At 40.3% G+C, this 20,292-nt stretch overlaps 1 protein-coding gene across 5 annotated transcripts in view; it reads left to right on the top strand.

Moving 5' to 3' along the window:
* Positions 1-20,292, top strand: part of LOC128859315 (PDF receptor) — a 107,023-nt gene that overhangs the window by 50,589 nt on the left and 36,142 nt on the right. Inside the window, exon 1 of one of the 5 annotated variants that reach the window (XM_054096219.1) lies at positions 7,047-7,145. The exons of the other annotated variants lie outside the window; for them this stretch is intronic. The gene's annotated coding sequence lies outside the window, so the exon portion shown is untranslated. Of the gene's footprint in view, positions 1-7,046; positions 7,146-20,292 lie in introns of those variants that run through there. 5 annotated transcript variants of the gene reach the window in all.

Raw genomic sequence — 20,292 nt, 5'->3', positions numbered from 1 at the left:
CTCGATGGCACTTATCCACGGCTCTTGAAGATCATATTCCTTGGTCATCCTCCGCCTGCGCCTTGTTGCACGATACTACAAATATTCGCTATACAGACGACATTATGTAAATAATGCGCGCTCTATTGCTATTTTGTGCAAGGCTGGTGATACAACAGTCAACAACTAGTGGATAAACGTGGCATATCCATTAACGGTGCTCCGTTGCAAGCGGATTAAAGCGCAGAACATTAAGTCACAATTGTCTGACGGCCGCGCGCCCAGCCTAACGAGCGAACTTGCGCTCTGCTCAACTTTTCTTTTATTTGCACTTCCTTGGGCTCCCCTACTTGCAACACGTTGCGCGCTGGTCGTGACACTGACAATTGGACAAGTTGGAGTGAGGCTTGTGTGGCTCGGTGAAAGAATTAATGGCGTGAATAACGGCAGCAGACACGAAGCGAGCAATGTTTGGAGACCCCATGGCTGTGAAGGAAACGGAAAAGTAGTCGCATTTAAATGGACCTAAGCGGCGAGATGCCTGTAGGAGGAGCGGCAACAACAGAAGCGACAGGCGCGACTATGCCGTTGTTGTCAGATGGCAAATGGCTATAGTTATTTGTATGCACGAAGTCTTGCTGCAAGGAAGCCATTGTTGGCTGGATCGCAGGCCACTGTTTGCGCGTATTAAGGAAAGCGTTAAGTGAATAAAAATAAATGCAAATCTTGTGTATTGAAAAGAAAACGATTTACGCTCTGTCGCGCCAAAGAAAGTGAACTACTTTCGCTTTCGTGGAATTTAAATTTTCAATAAATATGCTGTCCCTGATGCTGAGTCGAAGTAAGTAGTTCACTTCCTTGTCGCTGCAGCTCAGCTGTTCGAGCAAAACAAGAAATGCCCGCATTACTTAATACATCGAGCGAGGCTCATTAATAAAACCACCTTAAGGTATGCTACTCTGCAGATATTGACTGCAATGTGGCGAGCGAAAATTGCATGCAAATGCAAATGTACCGCAAATGAAGTGATATAAGTGAAGATAAATTGTAAAGCTGTTCAAAATGTCGTTTCGCTACAGAGTTCTGCCACCAAAAGAGTTTTGTTATGAAAACTTTTACCTTTTCGATGTGCCTTCAAATGGGCATCACTTTGATATGGTATGTGCCACATTTAGGTTTAATTAATCTGCTCTTATTCGCAACGCAGTTACTTGCTTGAAAAATGTCTACTTTTTTTATTCACTTAATCTTCTCAAAATATCTCAAATAACTGCCACGCACCCCAATTAGGCAATGACTTTCAGACACCATCTAGTCTGTATGCTAATCACACTTTGGAACATAAATAATCTCCCTTTTATGCAAAGTTCAAACGTACCAATTACGACACTCACTCACACACACACAAGCAAACAAAAGTAAGCGCACTTCATTTGTGGCATGCAGCGGAGCATCTAGGTACGGAAGCTTATTATTTGATATGAATATTAAAATGTTGAAAATTTTCACAGACATAACTTCTAAACGACCCAGTAGGAAATTTTTCTATTCAACATTTCACAAAGATAATTTTATGAAGCCTAGGTAGAGATCTAAAAAAAACCTAAACAAGCCTCAGTAAATTTATTGAAAGTGGGAATTATGTATATACATATGTACGAGTATTTTTACATCTTACAAACTAAAGTAAAAAAACAAATATTTATGTTCGCTAATAACTAAGCACAGAATGCTTTTTTGTATTTTGAGGATAATCTCTCTTGGAATTTTTTTTTATATACAAATGGTACAAACTTAGGCATAGACCAAAATGTGTTAAAAAATAATGAAATTATCATAGTTTTCAAAAAATACTCAACCATTGGGAGTACTGTTTTGTTTTTTTTTTTCTATGAAACCCAGAAATCTTTATTATCACTACCATTAATCAAATGCACCATTTGAGTTATTTTCTAATACCAGGACGTTCAATAATGTGTGTGACTGACACATAGATGGCGGCACGTGTACTAAATCAATATATTTTCGAAAGTTGGCAACCTTTTTAGGCTTACTGTCAAAATCATATGTTAATCCGACCATTTGTTTACAAGTTACAGTGCTTTAAGTGACGCTACTTTTGAGTTTTAAAAAAAATGAATTCAAAGCAATTCCGTGTGCTGATTTATCATTGTTTTTTAATGAAAAAAAATACTGTTCAATGCCAGGAATGGCTTGAAAAACATTATTATGACTCTGCTCCATTAAAAAGAAGCATTTGTTATTGGTATGCCGAATTCAAACGTGGACGTACAGACACCGATGACATTCCATCTACTGGAAGGCCAAATGACGCTGTTATTCCGGAAAACACTGAAAATCATTATGTCCGACCGTAAAGTGAAAGTGAGGGAGATTGCTGACATTCTAAAGATATCAACAGGCAGTGTACACACCATAATACACGAACATTTGGGTATGAAAAAGGTGTTTTCCAAATGGGTGCCGCGTTTGCTCACACCGGAGCAAAAACAACAACGAATCGATGATTCAAAGAGCTGTTTGGACATGTTTACGCGAAATAAGTCGGAGGTTTTGCGTCGGTACATCACAATGGATGAAGCATGGATCCACCATTTCACTCCAGAGTCAAATCGGCAGTCTGCTGAGTGGCATGCAGCCGGTGAAAGCCGCCCAAAGCGACCAAAGACGCAGCAGTCGGCTGGCAAGATTATGGCGTCTGTATTTTGGGATGCGCATGGAATAATATTCATCGACTATCTCCAGAAGGGGCAGACCATCAACAGCGACTATTATATAGCGTTATTGGAGCGTTTGAAAGACGAAATCGCAAAGAAACGGCCTCATATGGCGAAGAAAAAAGTGTTGTTCCACCAAGACAATGCACCGTGTCACAAATCAATGAAAACGATGGCAAAATCGAACGAATTGGGCTTCGAATTGCTTCCCTATCCATCGTATTCTCCAGATTTGGCCCCCAGCGACTACTGGCTCTTCGCAGACCTCAAAAAGATGCTCCGTGGTAAGAGATTTGGCTCAAATGATGAAGTAGCGCCGAAACTGAGGCCTATTTTGAAGGCAAAGAAAAATCGTTTTACAAAGGCGGTATCAAAAGATAGGAAAAACATTGGAATGAATGTATCTCCCTAAAAGGGGGCTATGTTGATGAATAAAAACGAGTTTTGGCAAAAAAATGTGTTTTAATTAATTAGTCACACACATTATTGAACGAAGTTACTATTAAAATTTTTGAAAATAAAAGAAATATCTTTATTCCTGTTGCTCCTAGTTCGGTGTATGTGCACTGTTACCGAACTCCACTAAACAGAATAAATGGAAATAAGCAGACAAAGTAAAGGGAAAAATGAATGCTTTCTGATTTCTATAGCTGCCGATTTGTTATTGTGTTGCTCACTAAGGTAACGCCGACTAAACAAAAACAACTGACCATTGTGCGGTTGGGGATATTCAGACTGCACATGATTGGAGTCGGCACCGAGAGTACAGGCCAAAAGATACTCGAAGTGAAAAAAATTTAAGCGAACAAAAAACTGACAGAAAGCATTGTATAATACGAAAGGGAGAGGAACTGACTTTTAATTGGTTGCATTCAATTGGTTGCAAAATGTGTGCTAATAGCTTCCTTTCACTTAACAACAGTTAAGAGCTTTGTTAAGTTTCAGAAATATCAAATATGTCCACCAATTGAACTCAGACAGCTGCCTTTGTCTATGTTTCAGGCTTGCTGATAACAAATCTGCCCATACTTTTCCGTGAAGGGGATTATGAAAGCAACTTTCAGGTTTTTCGTTTCTCTATTAGTATTATTGTTTACAAGTAATGAGAGTATTTACTCCATTTACTACAGAAAATGTATAGTCAGGCTAGGGAATAAAGTTCCAGTTTAAATGTAAGACTCTTCAAATCGAATGTGCTTTCGGTACTGCTGCACAGTAGCTCACCACCACTATAACCAGTCGCTTACTAGGTTTTGTCAAAGCTGTCTTAGGATTATATTCCGAATTTTCTGGGCAAAAATAATGCCAAACAAGGAATTGCTCGAAAAAACAAATATGGAGTCGCTAGACATGTGAATTAGAAGACAGAAAAGGAAGTGGATTGGTCACACACGCAAAGAAGGCGGTAACCTAGCGAAGAAGGCAATGGAATGAAACCCACTCACAGCGAAAGGAAGAGCGTGTGACAGGAAAAGAGAAACCTGGTAAAGAACTGTTAGTCGCGAGACGGCTCAAGTCAAGTTAAGCTGGAAGTAGATGCAGGCGATATCCAGTAATCGGATGAGATGGCCAGGATGATTCAAGGAAGCAATGATGATGAATGATGCCGCTCTCACTGTTAGCAGCTTGTCGGTCGATATTTCGATGTCCGTTCGAAGTCGTCTTTAGAATTTTAAGGATATGCCTGCTTTAGCTACGTCCTGCTTTATTAATTAAGCCTCAAACAATTTTTTTCTGGATTATTTCATAATCAATATGAAGAATAGCTAAAGCGTGCTGAGGTGTCAACAGAGGATGTTTCCGCAGCCTTTGTTATTGATGCTTCTCCACTGCTGGCACCACCAACTATAGGAGCTTTTCACATCTTTCAATACTCCGTTGCACGGATAGGCAAAAACGCCAGTTGACTGCATTCATTATGAGAGACTGCTGCGCCTGCTGAGGCTTCCCGGACTGCGCTGCTTTATGCCAAACGAAAGGTAGGCAATTGTGTTGGCCACAGCTGGCCGCAGCAGTGTGCTTGGGAGCCCAGGCGCTATTATGTGCAAAATTTATTGCACTTGAAAGAGTAGATGGGTCAGAGGGCGGTGCATTGCAAGCAGTTGGAGAAAAGTTACAAGATTTGCACGGGGCGGGGTGTCTTGATGGTAGCATTGTCGCACTTAATTTGAAAGATTGCAACTATTATTGTAGTTTGCTCGAACTACCGGTTTGTTGCATGCAACTAGACACATTTAATACTCATAACTATACACTTGGTGATTTGTAATCGAGCGCCGTGTGGCATGTGGTAGGGAAATTCCTAACAATGGGGAATTTGCAAAAGACAAAGGATGCAATTTGTGGGGATTGAATGAGCTGCTTGGTGGCAATGTGGACAATAAATGGAAATAATTGTTGGACTTAAATTGCTTTGTTTGGACAGAGAATTTGCTTTGTTAGCATCTTGTGCGCGTTTCGAGTGCTTTTGAGGAAGCATAGCTGCAACACTTGAGTGCATTGGTTTGTGTGTTTGTTGGGCAATTGTTGTATCACGCACTGCGTTTTTGTTCAAAATTCATACCTCAATTGATTGTGCTTCAAAAGGCATATGGACATTTTTTCCCCAACATTTGCACCACTTTTCATCCACTTCGCCGTTTCGTTCGCTCCTTCCGAAGCGTATCAAGTTGGCGTTTCCCCATTAACACGTTTTTCATTTATGCTCTCCAATTTCGCTTTCAGTGTGAGTTTTTCAATTTCATTTCACCGCCAAGAGCTCGTGTGCCACACAACTCCGCTTACGCTCCCCTCCCTGGGCAAGCACGAAATTTTATCAACGTATTCAAAAAGGCAGCCGCCACTCGTCACCACTTCTGAACGACTTTTGATTACCATTTGTTATTGTACAGCCCTCGAACGGCGCAGTTGCGTTTCGTTTTGTTTTACATTTTTTTTTTGCTTTCCACTTTTGCTTTCTGCTGCATATACCTATTTTTACTATTGTCTGTGTGTGATTCCTTAGCTTTCTATTATCTTTTAGTGCTAAATTGGCATTCCCAGCTCCGCTCGCTTTGGCGCATTTTCACTTCAAACCGCTCTTGCGCCGATTAGCCGCTTTGTCTGTCTTTTTATTTTTTCTAATGCTTCTGGTAGCTTTTGTGTCTCGTCCTTTGTGCTACGCAATACGCCATTATTAAGCGTGCCCCGTTTCAATTTCGATACGCATAAAAAATATGCTAAACCAGCAGCAGCTCTCGCCTTGTGTCGCCACCCCTCCAACTCGTTTCTACCTCTGCCGCCTTTGGGCCGCGTATGCAAGGTCGTCTAATAGGCTGCAGATTTTTTCTTCTGTGTTTGTTTATTACTTTGCCTGCTCTCTGCCCCCTCCGTCACTGCTTTGGCTGCTCTCATAAAAAGTTTGTGGCCTGATTTTGCCACGCACAGTCGACAGGTCTCTGCAAGTTTCCGCAATTTCTCGCTTCTATGTCCAGTTGTCCTGCCTTCCACTGGGCTTTGCAATTTTATACGGCACGTGACAGCCACAGCAGTCAAAAACATATAGCCTACTTGCTGCTGCCAGCATCCTCTACTCTCCCTCAATATAACGAGAAATAATTAAAAACTTTTTGGCTGGAAGTTTCATCACCAATCGTCCATCCATCTATCCGCCTTTCTAACCTGCTAACGCTAGCTTTGGCTCAGACGGTGATTGGTGCAAAGTTGCAAATTGTTTAGCGAACAGGAGTTGTTGCACAAAATAGGCTGCAATGAAGTACTCATGAGTCGTGAGTCAGAGCGCGCATTGCTTCGGGCAGTGGATGCATGACGACGGCGTCGTGCTGAAGAAGCAGGTTGGGCGGTAAAAGGCAACATAAAAATTCAATGACCATCACGATGCCTACAAGTTTTCAGTGTAAACGATTTTCAATTGCTTAACCGCGGTTTCTGGGGTCTGCAGCCGGCAAATTAATCTTATGCACTGGGTGAGATGTTTGGAGATTTTGGCAATTAGTTGGCTGGCTCTGGAATATGCAAATTTTTGAATGGGAAATGAGATTGAAATGTATTGAACTCGTTCCAAGATGTTGACTCTACAAGTCGACTCTACGGTCGAATAAAAAAGTTCTGCCTACACTAGGTAATGAAATCAGAAAGAAAAAACAATTATTTCCGAACTGTCACTATTTTTTTTCTTATATAATTCGAAAGAAAAACCATAACAAAGCGTTTAGTGTTAAAATATTAGTTTCTCTAGAATTAAAAAATAATTTAAATGTTTAACAAGGCAACCCGATTATGAAATGTTAATCGGCAGAATTTATGTACTATTTTCTCTTTTATAGACCTGAAGTGAAAATGGATAAATCAGCCTGAGTGATTGAAAAATCGGCCTCGTATTTTTAGCCAAAGACTACAAGAGTTTGAGTTCTTCATGATCTGTGGCAGGTAAGGCATTGCCGCTTGGAAAATACATTTAATATACGAAATGGAGTGCAAGTAGAGCAAGTAGTCGCTTCTGTGTTTTTTTTTTTTTTGTTAACTAGCGCGCGTCCTGTCAACTCGATAAGTATACTGCATTGGTGTCTCACAAAGGTTCAACATCATGTAAACTTTATGATAGACCAGGAGTAAAGCGAACAACTGAAGTGAAAGCTGCAGAACGCCTGCATTCGTTAGAAAAATGGGAAAGCAGATGGGACTCGTCTGTTAACGGGCGTTGGACCTATAGACTTATCACCAAAATTAGCCAATGGGTGACCAGAAGACACGGTGACGTAGATTACTATTTAACCCAAATATTGAGCGGCCACGGATGTTTCTTGAAGTACCTCCCTCGTTTTCATATGGTGGGCACTTCGTGCTGTCCAAACTGCAACAATGCAATAGAAAGTGCGAAGCAGGTTTTCTTCTACGGCGATCGTTTCAACGAAGCACGCCGGACGCTTGAGTCAATCTTGGGCGAACAGCTAAGCCCACATAGCTTAATCAATAATGTGTGCATCACATGACTGTTGGAACGCAGTTAAAAGTTTTGCAAAGAGGATAATGCTGCACCTGCAATGCGCGGAGTTGCAGTGCAAATCGCAGGGAAAAACAAATCAAAAAATCCCGATAGGAGGTGGACTGTCTACGAACTGACGACAAATAACAGACGGTGGAGTCATGTGCTCATGACAGTATAAGACGGTATAATATTACCGCAACATCTTCTTTGCTGCAGATGCAAAAGAAACCTCGATAGCATATAATATACATACGCCCATGTGAGAGGAACCTGAGAGCATGCCACACATACCACTGGTATGACGGCACTGAGACATTAGAATACGAGCCTATAGCTACAAATATGGTAAACCCAGACGTAGGTGAATAGTATTGGACACCGTTCTGGGCCTTCCCAAAGTAATGCAAGGTAGTTCCAGGAAGGGAGTCTCCCCAGAAGAGGAGAAGGGATTGTTTTAGTGGCTGCACCATTCGACGCAGTTGGCGACGGTCGCTGTAAGTGCGAAGTCATTGAAACACTTCTCACGCACCTCAAAAACAATAAAAACAAAAACAAAAAAAAAACGGTTCAAAATCATAACGCTAAGCTGATAACCCAAGACACAAAAAAAATTAAAAACTAGAAAGTGCAGAAACAACAATGCATTTGACCGCAATCAACAACCGTTGGACACAGCTTACCGTTTCCAAGAGCCATTTGACTTACTGCAAAGCTGATTTGCAGACGTTAATCTGCCTATGAAGCGGCAACAGTAACAGTAACAACAGCCCAAAACCGCTGTAACAGTAACAACAGCCCAGTGCCGCAAAGCGTGCGGCAAATTGCTCAGACGCTTAACTTTTCACTTTCACCCCTTCCACATGTATGTGTATGAGTGTGTGTGGGACTGCGTGTGCTTTGAAGTGAACGTATACGTGAGTGTGGTTGAGTCGGATTAGACGCGCTAATAGCAATTCGAATACACACTCTTTGTTGTCAGTTGTTGTTGTTACATTGTACATAAATGTGTATGTGTGAGTGTGTGGGTTAGCAAATGTGGCTGCCACAATTATCACACATTTTCCCCCTCTTTTCATTATTTTAATTGCGCGAACTCTACATACGAGTTATTATATTTTAGCAACAGTAGCGCACTTGATCCTTTCGCCATCCGCGCCACATTGCGCCACCAACATCGCAACAGCTTTGTTGTGGTTTAATTTAAATTTTATATTTAGTCATAATGAATGTTGCCATGAATACTCGTAAAAATCATACAGAAATATTTGTTTTAGTTGGTTATTTGTGTTGCCACCGCACTTGCAGTTCGGCACGACCTGCTCGAGCTTTTGTGCGCTATGGTATATGCTTTAACAATGCAAGGCCCTATGCTTTTGTGCTGTGAAGCTATTGTTGCCCAACCTGGCCAGCGAACGTACCGTTGCTGGCTTATTTATAAGCAATTGTTTAGCTTAAGCACCTGTAATTAGCACTAAGCCCGCTTGCTGTTTTTGTAATTAGTATTTTTGTAGTTTTTGTAATTAGTGTTATCACAGCTTATAATAAATATGTAACAGCTTTCATTCATTTTTTGCTACTTTGCTATTCTCTGTGCCCTTCGTTGCAACAGGAAATAATGATTTGTTTGCATCGGCCACAACAGACTGCATTGTTGAATCATCGCGTTCATTTTTTAATATTACTTTGCTTCGTATTTTTACTGCAGTCAGTCTTTTCTCACTTTGTTCTACTTTGATGAATGAAAATTCCATTGGATTTTGCTGGTCTAAGGGACGGCTTTGGCATGAAAGACGTTGAAACCCCTTTGACTTTCATAACAATTTTTCCCTAACTCTAAATGTGTTGGCAATGTTTAATGTTGAGTCATTGGCCCACATACAGCCGCCGTGTCCGAATAAGAGCACGAGACGGACTTACAATTTTTTTCAGATTTTGCTTCGAACGTTTTTCAAATATGCTAATGTGAAGCAAAATATAGGGTTTTCCAATAAGAGGTGATATTTTGATATTCAAAGAAAAATGCTATTTTTTTAATATAAATGATCGAATGTTTATTTCATTATAAAGAGGAAGGCAAATTACCATGACGACCACACTTACAGTGGCTGCCGTATATACTCGATAGCCTCACGAATTCCATCTTTGAGGTCTTAAATCGACCCTGGGCTGTTGGCGTACACCTTCTCTTTCACGTGGTCTGAAAGAAAAAAAGTCACAATGTGTGAAATCACAAGATCTCGGTGGCCAATTGTAATCACCTCTTCGAAAGATAAGACAGTCCGGAAACTCTTCCCGTAGAGGATCAATGGTTTCGTTGCTTGTGTGGCACGTAGCGCCGTCTGGTTGAAAATAAACGTTGTCCAAATCAATACCATCCAATTCCGGCTATAAAAAATCGTTAATCATCTCTCGATAGCGATAGATAACACCTGTTATTGGAAACCCCTTTAGTGTATTTTTAAATTATAAAAACCAAAAAAAGGATGCCTTCCCTTCCTTGTTGTGTTTTATAAAGGCTGTTTGCGCAGGTTTTACGGTGAAGTGATGTCAAACAATTTTTTTTGTACAGCAGGTAATTTTGAGTGATAGAAACCTTTATTTCGATTTTTACGCGCTTCCTTGCTCGTCCGTTTGTATACCGCGGCTGTCTATTTCACAAGTGTCAATTGAGATGAACATACGCTGCCATTTGCAGAAATTATAAATCTTCCGATAGGGTGAGCAAATTTGCGCCAACTTGTATACGGATGTGTGTATCTAAGTACGAGTATCTGCATTAGCTAAACTTGAACTTTACGAGCATGACCTGTCTGAGTGCACAGCGTACAGCACGCGGTCGCACCTCGTGTTGAATTTACCAATAAAAAGCTACTTGCATAAGTATTTATGAATTTATCCTTATACACATGCCAATGCTATCTGTGATTTGTATGAACTCGTAACGTCTACCATTTCCAAGTTCAATGCCAATCGCAGCGTACGCAACGGCAACCACCTCGATATTTACAGCAAATGTAAGACGACACTGCTGGCAGCTTCATAATCTTGACGGCAGTGCATCGCTTTACATAAGTCAATCAATGTCCAGAACATGCAACACAACCCAGAATATCACAGAGCTGCGCCACGAATGAGAAAAGGTGAGAAAAAGGAAAATGAAAGAACGAGAAAAATTTAAAACGATTATAAAAAAAATTAACTGAAAAGCGGCAACAGAAGCAAAAAGCAATAAAGATAAAAAAGGACATAAAAAGTATGGAAGCAAGACTCATTTTTATACAGAAAAGGATGTGCTTTGGATGTACGCCAGATTGGCTTTCGTGTTATTCATAAATAGCGACATAAATATTGGCAACAAGCGTTGTGCAAATAAACTCCAATAATGTATATAAATAAATGTCATAAATGGGGAAAAGTATAAGGAACAGTGAAATTCATAGCTTCACATGAAGACATTCATTTACCCATACATACATACCCTGTGTTCGCAATAATAGCAGTGCGACATTTTGACTATTTCTTTACTTCCTATTTAATTTTTTTGTATTATACAAATGTAGTTCGTACTACAGCAAAATCCATACAACTCAAAGTTTCAAACTTTGTGCAAAATTTAAAAAGATTCAACATATTTGGATCGAAATTTCAAACTTTTTAGTGTGCATTTTTACAAAAAACTGGAATAATTTTGTGACAGTTTAAGGTGGCTCAAAATTTGCACTGGCTTTTAATAGTTTTTTTTTTTTGTTGACGGTAATATGAGTTTTCTACCATCTAACAATTGCTCGAAATTCTTTTTTTATATGGAGTAAATGCAAACGACCGCCAGGAAAAAGGAATTTTCAAACAATTTTAAACATTTGGTTGACTCAATGGTAGAAGGTGACAAAAAGTAAAAAAAAAAACTCTATACTCCTTCCCTATGCTTTTCAGCTATTTAGCTATTTGTAACGTCCTAACGTATGGCGCAGAAGCGTGGACGATGACAACATCCGATGAAGCGACGCTTGGAGTGTTCGAGAGAAAGATTCTGCGTAAGATTTTTGGACCTTTGCACGTTGGCAACGGCGAATATCGCAGACGATGGAACGATGAGCTGTATGAGCTTTACGAAGACATAGACATAGCGCAGCGAATAAAGATCCAGCGGCTACGTTGGCTGGGTCATGTCGTCCGAATGGATACAAACGCTCCGGCCTTGAAAGTATTCGATGCGGTACCAGCTGGTGGTAGCAGAGGAAGAGGAAGGCCTCCTCTGCGTTGGAAAGATCAGGTGGAGAAGGACTTGGCTTCACTTGGTGTGTCCAACTGGCGCCGGTTAGCACGAGAAAGAAACGACTGGCGCGCTTTGTTAAACTCGGCCAAAATCGCGTAAGCGGTTATAGCGCCAATTAAGAAGAAGAAGAAGCTATTTGTATGGATCCACCCTCTACTCCTCAGGTCATTCTTTAGCAGTTTTATTTTCGCCTGACCCAATCCTTTGTGCAAAAACTACTCTCCAAAGCACAAGACGTCTTTTTCATTCAAACATTCAACACTCAGGCGTTCTCTAGGCATTCTCCATTTGTAACGCAGATCTTTTTCAATAATAATTATTTGGGTAAGAAATTAATGTTTTAAAGCTATCCTTTAGTCTTCCTCTGAAATATTTAAGGAAGGCGCAATGTGCTTACTATTTGATCCCCCGCGAACACGTGGCTGTAATTCTCAACTTCCTTACGAAATAATTTATAAATTTTATAGTGCTTACACGCTCTTTACCTTTGCGTTAAAATCATGTGGAAGTCGGAATCTGTCTGGCATCCATAGACTTTAATAGCCTCCGAAGCAGTATGGCTTCAATGCTCGACAAATAAACCTAGATTCACCTCAACACAATCACACACCACTCCTCTTTAAGCAAAAATATTTCAAAAAGAAGTTTTAAAGCCTTGAGTTTTTTTATTATTAATAATTGCACAGTTTCTACTCTACAGAGGTCGCCCGATTCGTAGTAATACTAAAATCTTCATGCCTAAGCATACACATGCGCACATATGCATATACGCCTATGTAGTGCATATCCTGCCGCTTTCCGCTTGTCGACGGTATTCCGCTGCCGGCAATGCGAGGGAGCAAACGTTGATAAAAAGTCAAGGGTATGGCTCGGCATGAATGTATGTACATATACATATATGTGTGTAGAAATACATATACACATGTACATATATACATATATTCGTAATCACTTAGCTGCTATGCAACCAACGATATGGGGCCTTGCCCCGCAAAAAATAAAATTATAGAATTGTGTATGGCAAAAATGAATGAAAAGTCCCTAAAAGGTATAAGAATACTTTTTAATGAACTTTAAATTATATATATACCTATAAGGTATATATGCCTGGCAGCTGCAAAATAAAATTTCGATAATAGCATTCGGTCCTTTTTTTCACATTTCTTAATCTAAACTTCAATAAAAATATATTCCTACGTAAAAAAAGTGCGTGTAGTGTAGTACACATAACAGAAGTGAAACGTTCAAGGCAGGCAAAGAAAAAGGGGGACAGACCCGAGAGAGAATGAGAGAGAGAGAGAGAGAGAGAGATAGAGAGAGAAAGAATATATATCTAAATAAATTTACCACATTTGCAGAGAATGCAAATAGACAAAATTTACAAAAAACGGAGAAAGCTCGATCGGTGTCGGTAAACGCCGGACACAAACCATGCCAACAACGCGCACTACTCCGTGCGTTTATCACCCGCTCAAACGCAGCGATTCCAGGACCGCAGCAACGGCACGAATTGCCACAAGGCAATACCAATAAATCGGACGCCGGAATGGATAGCACTTTATAGTACGCACAAGCTCTAGGAAACGGAAATAAGCGCCAAAAAGTAGGCACCAAAAAAAACGACAAACAAGTTGGAACCTGAAAACGGCCCAAACAGTAGGCACCAAGAAAATATAACGCCAAAAAGTAGGCTCCAAAAATATAATTCCTACAAGTTTGCACCAACAAACACGTGCAAAAAGTAGGTAGTGTTATTTCTCACTAGAAATTAGCAACCACAAGGAAAAACTCAGGAAAAATAGCCTAAAGTGTATCTAAGATATATATAAGGTATATCTCTCTCTCTCCTTTTCCTCTACGTTACATCTTTTTTCTCTCTCGCGGGACGAAAATGCCCAACACGCTGCATGGCCTTGAAATTTTACTCTTCATTCTCGCTCGTCCATCGACGCCTAAGAAGTTTCACTTTAAAAAAGAGTTAGCATGGCTAGGCCTATGTTGCATATCTTTTCTCTATACCTTATAAAATGGAGTCCGAAAATATGTACTTACATATGTAAGCTAATAGCTATGCGCAGATGCCCGCAACTTGCACTAGATTTTTTCTAACTGGAGGCTAATTTCTCCAGAAAGGCTCTTCTTCAAAATAAATTATATAAAAAAAAGAGACCCACCTACGGGCCAAAATGCGTTAAAAAAAATAAACAAATCATTTTCAAACTGCAATAAATCCAAACCGACTCCATCGATCGGGGCACTGCTTCTTTTGCTATGAAATCAAATTGCCCTAATCAAATTCATGGATTATTTCCTATTACTAATAAAATTTTGGAAACAAAATATACATATTTTCAAAAAAATAGATGTTTGCGTATATGTCAGCTCTGTGCCAAACTCTACTAACCGAACTAAGTGGCAGTAAGCAGGTGTAAAGGCTACGACACTTTTATTAATGAACAAAGACCCCAAAAATCTCTCAGCTTTCGCTGGAAATTAATATCAAAAGAACATTATTTTCCACTCCCTTGATTCATTCAAAATTCATTCTTTACTGCACGCTGCCGAGCCTTTAATTTGACAGCCGCTTGTAGCGCACGCCAGCGCCTAGCTAAGCAGTTATGCAACACCATCAGCACATTCTTTGCCAACAAAGCCAAGTACTCCTACAACTACAACAAGACAAGCAAATAATGTAACTAAGCAAACATTAGCATCTCAATTGCTTTTCAACAAATTTGTTTATGGCAACCCTGAGTGAAAACTCGTCGAAACTGAAGGTTGCCAAGACAATACAGCACCACAACTCACGGCGATGTCGTAAGTGATTCTAATGTGTGTTGAGGCCACATGAAATATAATATTAAAATCATATCTACTAAAATGCATTGCTAAGCTAGGGAGATAAGAGTAAATTTCTGGCAATACTTATTTCTAATAAAAAATAACTATACGAAAGAGTAGTTAGCAGATATAGAAATAGCCCTCTCTCGTCGAACAAAACTAAGGCTCCCATCATGCCCGTCTTAACGTATGACGCAGAAGCTTAGACGATGAGGCATCCCTTGGAGTGTTTGAGAGAAAGATTCAGCGGAAGATTTTTAGAACTTTCCACGTTGGGAGCGGCGAGTATCGTAGGCGATGGAACAATAAGCTGTATGAACTTTGCGACATAAAACGCAGCGAATAAAGATCCAGCGGCTTCCCGACTGGCGCGCTTTGTTAAACTCGTAACCACCTTTTCGCCTTATTTTCACTAGTATCCAAATAATTCAACCTTTAATCAGAAAAAATTAACTAAAATTTTCTTACAGGCATTTGACTTTTCGTTTGCTTTCGTGTCTGTTATGTCTTCACTTGCATCGCATTAAAGTTTAATAGGTTTCTTTTGTGGCTGCTGCACCGCCTTGGCCTAGTCAAGCGTTTTGTCACATAGCGTTGCGCATATAACTGCCTTGCAACGGTTTGTTGCCTCACCCGCCTTACAAGCGAAAGCTTGTGTATGCATTGCCAGCCTCTGTGGACTGGTTTCGCTTGAATGCGCTGCGCTTGCAAAAATCGCTATTGGTTTTAATTTTCCTCGCTCTCTCATACAAGTAGATACATATATACGTACACACATTTATTGCTGTGTTAGTGCAGACAAATACCACCAAAAATGCCACAAAAAAAACCGCACTCACACGCATTCACTCATACACCAAAAATCCTTCCAACATAACCACAAGAAAATCATTTGCTTTTCGGCTTGGTTGGCTCATCAGCTTCAGCTGCCGCATTTTTTTCCTCGACCCACGTCTCGTCCCACAGCTAAGATGCAGTTATTTGGTCGTCAGCTTTTATACATTCCCTTAGCCATTGAACTGAGATTTCTACACTGTATTGTCCTTCAACCCTTGAGCGCATCATCCGCTTGGAGAGAGGCTGAGCGGTGCGTGGGTTATAGAAGAAAATTGCTTCTCCCAGCTCAGCCACTGCTTGCTGCCACTCCTACTGTATTCGTCTTCTATGCGACTCAAACGGAAAATTGTGCTCGCAAGGGAAAAACAGTGGAGCTTTGGCAATTTTATCATCGTTGCCAATCATTTACATTTTCTGGACAAACTAATTATTGAGCTGTTAGCACTCGTGTTCTTGTGTAGAAGTAGTTATTGCAGCTGCGTAATGAATTACCGAAGCAGGAAGGAAAGTGGAAATGCTTATTAATTATAAGTATTATTTTGCCTTTGAAACTAACATGAAGCGCTTTTGTTCCGGAGTTTAATTTCATACGCAATGTTTAAATTAAGTCGATTAATAGATTAGTGTTTTTCCACAATTGAAGGGAACTACGGATTTTTATGTCCCCTCTGAATAGCAGATGGGGTTTTACGAGAAGCTTTCTCATGGCAGAAATACATTCGGAGGTTTGCCATTGCCTGCCGAGCGGTGACTGCTATGTATATATTAGAAAACATTTTTTTTAAATTTGGTGTTTCATGCCTAATAACTGTTACTAAGGAAATTGTATAGACGGCACTCAGGCATGTATTCGAGATATGTTAGAGAGTAAAATCAAAACGCTTTATGGGAAGAAACGCAGGAAGCATCAAGCATTAACACGTCTCAAACTGTTTGGGTCCCATTCATTGCTACTTAGAGTCGGTTTACTTGGTAGCGCAAGACTTACCGTAAATAGCATCTCACCAAGAGTTTCGGAAAGCTTCTCAACAATGCGTAAGTCAACGAAGACTTGTAACCAAAAAGTATTTTAATGCCGTGTATCTGCTTTTGTCACCAAATTTTATAGGTCGATTTCCATTCGCCTTCGTTGGCCACTATACGCGTCGGAACCAAAGCTAAAGTACAAACTAATAAGAGAAAATGTAATGCATAAAAAACTCTCTCCTCTCTTATTAATACCAAACAACCGTAAAAAAGGTGTTTGATCGACGCACCATTACCTCATTTCTACCCATTCAAGCATTAACGCTCGCATAACAACTGTTCTATTAGGATTTAAGCTGCTGCACTACGCGAATTAAAAGTACAACACTTATCGAATTTACGAAACACCACAGGTGCCTTGCATTTCACCTGATTAAAAGCCACCATTCCAGATTCACAACCACAGTACTTGCGCGCAGCCCGCAGCCGCAATGAATTCGCAATTTCTTGCACCAAATTCCATTCTAGTATATCCGACCGCACCGTCCACTATGGTGCTATGCTCTATTGTATACAACGCAATACTCTTTGGGGCACTTATTTCGTGGAATAAAGAGTCAGCGGGCAGTCGAAATGGCACTCACAATTGACACGCTACATTGAAGCGACATGCAACTCGTAAATGCGACTAATTGCAGTACGTTTTGTGGCAGGCAGCAATGAGACCGTCGTTCGTGGTGGTGCGCTGCTCCGGGTGCTGTTGGAGCGCGTTGTCATTGTTGCAGCACTTTGGGGCGTGCTAAAGTGCGACGCAAAATGAACACGGGCAAAATTTTGGTGTTGCATTGTCGAGCTTGTGGCATTTGTGGGGAGTAAATTTGTTTTGATTCTGTCTCGTTGCCATTTTAATGAATTCGAAATGAGTCTTCTAGCTCTGAAAAGTGAAATGCACAGTTGCGAAGAGTAAATGAAATAAATAATTGAATTTCGTGGTAATTATCAGAAGAGTATTTGAAGTCAATGAAATTATTTATAAAGCTTCCTCAGCAAAAATTCAGATAGTCAAATTAAAATAAAAAAATGTCCTTTGTATCCTGTTTTCACTGCACTCGACTGACTCTCCCACATTGTTGCTCCCTTCAACCCGAAAGCAAAAACTCAGTTGGAGCGTAACAAAGCCAGAGCAGAATTTCCACACTAAGCGTCAGCCAAGGGGGGCAGCGATGCAGCTATGCTAAAAATAACAGTCAAACATTTGAAGAGAAATGAAAATATTGAGCTAAGTGCTTGAATAACATTGGAGTACGTTATATGTGGTAGTGGTGGAGAGAAATGGCCGTCGTTCGAAGGCAGATCAAATAGTAGAAAAAATGCTTTCTAACAATGTTCACCCAACGCCCAGCAGGAGCCAAAATCAAGAGTCCGAGTGTATAGCTGTTCATAAAAACCAAAAGCCACTCGCAGGTGGCACCGTACTTTGCGTTGTGCGTACTGTGTTTTCGGATAACGTAAAGACAGGCAGCACATATTTGTACTGCAGAGGAAGCACCAGCAAATAGAAAACAAAGGATTTACACGCCAATTTCATAGTGAACAGAAAATGATAGCGAAGGAGAAAGAAAATGTTGAACAAATTGGGCGGATTTATTAAATTTGAAATAATTTGTTTAGATAGGTTCAAAATACAAGTTTATTCCTCACAGGTAATATTATCGCCTTCAAAGCACTCCCCATCAACTGGATGGGACTTACGACGGTGGTTGATCCAGCTCTCGAAGCATCTCTGGAACTCTATTTTCGATATAGTCATCAGAGGGATGAGCGGTATACTTATCACTCAAAAGATTTTTTTTTACTTATTTATTTAATAAAGAAGTTATTAAAAAAAAAATTAATTATTAATTTTGCGCCACCTTGTATGGCACCACAAGAAATACTGGAGTGGAGCTACCGCAGTTGTAGCATCTGTACATATTTATCGCTGGAATTTATTATAGCCACCTGTGAGTTTCTGCAGATAAATTGCTCATATCTATCTGGCACCATCTATATCGCTCCGCAGTTTACCCATTCCAACAGCATCTGTATCTCTTCGTTAATTAGCTGATCTAACGCTGTTTTTTAATGTAAATCACACACTTGGCTTCCCCAGCCGTCTGCTGTCACAGCACCACCTGTTACAGGTCTGTGTTTATGAAATTCTATCTAATCTAATGCGGCCACCGTAGCCTACGTGATGCGTAACTACCATTTGGAATTCGGAGAGCGTATGTACGAATCTCCGTGAAACACCAAAATGAAGAAAAAGTTTTTTCGAACTTCGCTCCTCGGCTGGCAATTGCAAACCTCCGAGTGTATTTTTGCAATAAAAACTATCTACCGTTCGGAGTCGGCATAAAACTGAAGGTCCCTCCTTGTGGAACAACATCAAGACGCACACCACCAAGAGAAGGAGGAGCTTGGCCAAACCCCTAAAAAGGGTGTATATATATATAGGGTGGGCCATGTAAAATTTGCTTTTTGAATCGGCTATAAAAGAAAAGCTAATCAATATTTTTTCAAACTTTTTTTTTTATTTTGAAGATTGAACATTGTCATTTATGAATGAAAAATAATATCGTTCAAATAACTGCCACGACTGGCTTTACAGTAGGTCATTCGATCAACCCAATTTTTAAGCACATTTTCCATTGTTTGGGCTCCAATTTCTTGAATGGCAATTTCGCATTTGTCCTTAACGGCTCCCCACAAAAAATAGTCCAACGGGCTTAAATCACAGCTCCGAGGCGGCCAATTGATATCGGAATTCAAAAACGGTTCGAGTGTAACTTTGGCAGTGTGACAAGTTGCACCGTCCTGTTGAAACCAAATGTCGTCCATGTCATCCTCTTCAATTTTTGGAAACAAGTCGTTGAGCATGTCACGTAACGCTCGCCATTTACTGTAACCGCGGCTCCTCGCTCATTTTCGAAAAAAAAATTGCCCGATGATGCCGCCAGACCAAAAACCGCACCAAACAGTGACTCGTTGTGGATGCATTTGCTTCTCTATAGTAACGTGTGGATTTTCTGAGCCCCAAATCCGACAATTTTGCTTATTGACGTAGCCACCGATGTGGAACTGAGCTTCATCAGAAAAGAAGAAGAAGACTCACCACTTTGGAAATAGGTTTTCAATATTTCCCAATTTTGTTCAAGCGTATAGCGTCCCATTTCGTAAATGTCAAACCTTTAAGTAAATTACGAACACATTTGACATGTCATTTGTGTTACCATTCCCAAAAAAAATAGGTGGTTCAAAAAGCAAACGCTATATGGCCCACCCTGTATATACATACATGATTAAGATCAGTAAGGGAAAGCAAACCTAGTCCAAGCACTGTTTTAATTTTGAACTCTAGCGAGACACAGAACCTGCTCAACTATGATGTTAGCAGAGTAATAATGAAGAATTTAGAACATATGGGCCACCTCGCCGTACTTCTCCACTAGTTTTCTAACTCTTCTGCCATTCTATCGGGTTCAGTATGAAAGTAAGTCAGTATGAAAGTCAAAGTTCATACCACGAAATGTTCGTAGGGCTCAATAAGAGTTCCACTTGTTTCTTGTTTAGCTCCACAACGAATAGGTCAGAAATGCAGAGCTCACAGACACTACGACGATCTCTCG

The sequence above is a fragment of the Anastrepha ludens genome, chromosome 3 (genome assembly GCF_028408465.1).
Source record: "Anastrepha ludens isolate Willacy chromosome 3, idAnaLude1.1, whole genome shotgun sequence".
Lineage (NCBI taxonomy): Eukaryota > Metazoa > Arthropoda > Insecta > Diptera > Tephritidae > Anastrepha > Anastrepha ludens.
This window is presented reverse-complemented; position numbering and strand designations above follow the sequence as displayed.